Here is a 3,793-nt window from a genome sequence, read left to right on the forward strand (position 1 = left end):
CACACACACACTTAACATACTGAACAACACACACAAAATATACTGCAACACACACACACACACACACTTAATATACTGCACAACACACACACACTCACACACACACACACTCACTCACTTTCTCACACACACACACACACACACACACTCACTCACTCACTCACTCACTCACACACTCACACACTCACTTTCTCACATACTCACACACACACACTCACACACTCACTCACTCACTCACTCACACACTCACTTTCTCACATACTCACACACACACACACTCACACACTCACTTCCTGTTCATGATGAAAGCATTGAGCTCTTCCTCTGCACATGGACTCACTTCTGCTTTCAGTGAGAAACTAAACACGTGTAACGTGACCCTCACTGGACCTCAGACCCAGTCCATTGACTGACTGCTTTTTGTTGTTCTGTCTGATACCTGGTTAGAAATCCTAGTTAGTTTTAAGTTAACCATCATAGCAGATGATTGTTTGTCTTTTGTTTTGGGCTTATAATATGTCATATTAACATCTGCTACAAACGATAAATTAAACATGTCTTTGAGTGTAAAGTTATTTTACAGTTATGCTGCCTGCACTTCATATACAAGATCAATGCAGACAACCATAATGAATAAGAAATTATGCAAAAAGTGAATCACACACACACACACACACACACACTCACACACACTCACACACACGCTCTGCTGGATCCAGTGTGTTCATCATGTACAGGATCATGTGATCACCATCGCTGCTTTAAAGGAACGGTCCACCCAAAAACCAAGCAGACAGTTTCAGACGCCACCGTCCTCCATTAAACACACAACAATACAGTGTGAGTCAATGGGAACTGAAACATTCTTCCCAATATCTTCTTTAATGTTCCACAGAAGAAGGAAAGTCATACAGGTCTGGAAGGAGTAAATAACATCAGAACGGTCGTGTTTGGGTGAACGAGGCCTTTACATGCCCCACCAGCTCTAAAACCACCTCGTCACTCTGATGAAAGAATAAAGTCATGCCAAATATAACCAGACTACTCAGATACACATTATTAAACTGTTTTATTATTTATTAAATAACATTCGAAGCACGTGACCTCAATACAGAAACAGATCATCATTATTAAACACACACTGATACAGAACGATGAGAAACTTCAGAAATAAACCTTTATTGAGAATATCAACAAACGTCACGATGCAGTGGAGTAATACTTTCACATATATTTACTGTAGATCTACTCGCTATGATAGTGAACAAACGCTCGCGGTAAAACTAAGATAAACCATCAATAAATACGCAGCAATCCACGACACACAGCATAAAAACGTCCGTCATAAAGAGAAACGCTTGTTAATTTTGTACTGCATCATCATCATCAGCACGTGTGCGTGTGGAATGAGTCAAACACGGTGAGTGAAAATGGGTAATAATTGACCTGCAGCACATTCGGTGATATAATACAGTCACATCAGCTGCTGCGACGCGTCTTTAAGGCTTTTTATGGAGCGTGATCTGTGTTAAAGTTTTGGCTTTTGGTTCCTCGCCGCTGTCGCCTCTGGCTTGCTTAGTTAGGGACACTTCATATCCAGCGATCTCGTGGACTTATATTATTTAAACTGAGCTGAGCTGGACGATCACATCACTGAATTCAATGATGAACTGCCTTTAACTGAACATTGAGTGTTTACTGTTGTCCTTCTGCATTAATGACGCACTATTTTCCTATTAGACACTGTTCAGCTGCTTTGACACATCTGTGTTGTTAAAAGCACTGTATAAATAAAGGTGACTTGACTTAAACATCTCTGTGTTTGGCTCAATGAGATGCTTTACTGCAGCAGAATGGCTTCAGTCGCCGTCACCAAACTTCACATGGATCGAGTCTAACGCACGTCTGAAATGTTCTGGCTCTCTGAATACTGTTCCCTTTGCAGGTGAAATATGAGCATCTGTCTCACCACTGCTGCTGAATGCACACAGGACCAAAGAGCACTTCTCGTTAGTGTGACTAGCTGATACATATGCAAGCTTGTTTATGCCACCAGATTAAAAAAAAAAAGGTAATTGTGAATTTTTCATCTCACCATTCAGACCTTTTTTCTTGCAATTCTGAGTTTGTTTCGCAATTCAGACTTTTTCACAATTATAAGTTAATATTTCGCAATTACGAGTTGTTTATTTCGCAATTTTAAGTTTGTTCACAATTATGAGTTTATATTTTGCGATTATGAGTTCGTTTCGCAGTCATGAGTTTATATGTCACACTTCTAAATTATTTAGCAATTTTCAGTTTGTTCGCAATTACGAGTTAATATTTAGCAACTATGAGTTTTTGCAGTTACGAGTTTATATCGCACAATTGTTTTTCACAATTTTAAGTTTGTTCGCAATTAAATTTTGGGTTTGTTTTGCAATTCTGAGATTAGATCTTATATAAAGGCAGAACTGTGAGATAAAAAGTTGTAATTACCTTTTAAATTTCTTTAATTGCGTGGCGGAATCAAGCTTCCACAGGTATTCGATATATACTTCACAGAACCCGAGTATATCCACTGCTGGCTAAAGCATCGAACCCACTGCAAGCGTTACTGTGAACACTGTAAACACAACTTTGACACTGGAGCACGAGAGATAAAACACGTCGCCTAAAGAGAAAGCGTCTGTGACGTTCGTCTTGTGTTGTTCGGTTCGTGCTCAAGCGACATGAAATCATCATTTATCATATTACAAAAACATAAAAAGTATCAAGAGCAAGTTTCTGTGAAGCACCAATGATTGTTCACCAGCAGAAGCTGCTCAAACCCACAGATGGCAAAAAGAGCAAAACCATCAAATCTGCAGAATTAAGAGTTCAGTCTGAACGTTCGCACATCGTCAGCGAGGCCACGATGAAACGGCGACAGATGAAAGTGCCGACATCGATTATCAACACATCAGAGATGAGAGAGAGAGAAGCAGATGAAGAGCCCAGAGACAACGTCACGTCAACCGAAGAAAGAACAGAAGCAGGATTAGGAGAGACGCGTCCCTCTGCCCGCAGCGGCCCAGGATCAACATCCAGAGGAAACTAACAAACACGGCCCTTCCTGTGTGAGGAGGAAGAAGATGAAGCAAACTCTGGATGGCTTTATGCCTGATGAAGAGAGAGAGAGACAGAGAGAGAGAGAGAGAGCAATAAAGCAATTTTGAATTGAATTGAGAGAGAGGGCACACCATTAAGAGCTCAAATCAAACACACAAGTGGCCTGCCTGTCTGTCGTCTGTCTGTCCTTCCATCTTCCATCTGTCTGTCTGTCTGTCTGTCTGTCGTCTGTCCGTCTGTCCATCTGTGATTTGTCTGTCTGTCTGTTATCTGACTGTCTGTCTGTCGTCTGTCTGTCTGTCTGTCCGTCCGTCCGTCCGTCCATCTGTCATCTCTCTGTCTGTCTGTCGTCTGACTGTCATCTGTCTGTTGTCTGTCTGTATCTGTGTCTGTCTGTCTGTCTGTCTGTCTGTCCGTCCATCTGTCCATCTGTCATCTGTCCGTCTGTCATCTGTCTGTCCGTCATCTGTCTGTCCATCTGTCTGTCTGTCCGTCTGTCATCTGTCCGTCTGTCATCTGTCCGTCTGTCATCTGTCTGTCTGTCATCTGTCTGTTGTCTGTCTGTATCTGTCTGTCTGTCTGTCTGTCTGTCCGTCCATCTGTCTGTCTGTCCATCTGTCATCTGTCTGTCTGTCATCTGTCTGTCCGTCCGTCATCTGTCTGTCCATCTGTCATCTGTCTGTCTGTCATCTGTCTGTCT

This window comes from Sinocyclocheilus grahami, unplaced genomic scaffold (genome assembly GCF_001515645.1).
Source record: "Sinocyclocheilus grahami isolate Dianchi unplaced genomic scaffold, SAMN03320097.WGS_v1.1 scaffold1499.1, whole genome shotgun sequence".
Taxonomy (NCBI): Eukaryota; Metazoa; Chordata; class Actinopteri; order Cypriniformes; family Cyprinidae; genus Sinocyclocheilus; species Sinocyclocheilus grahami.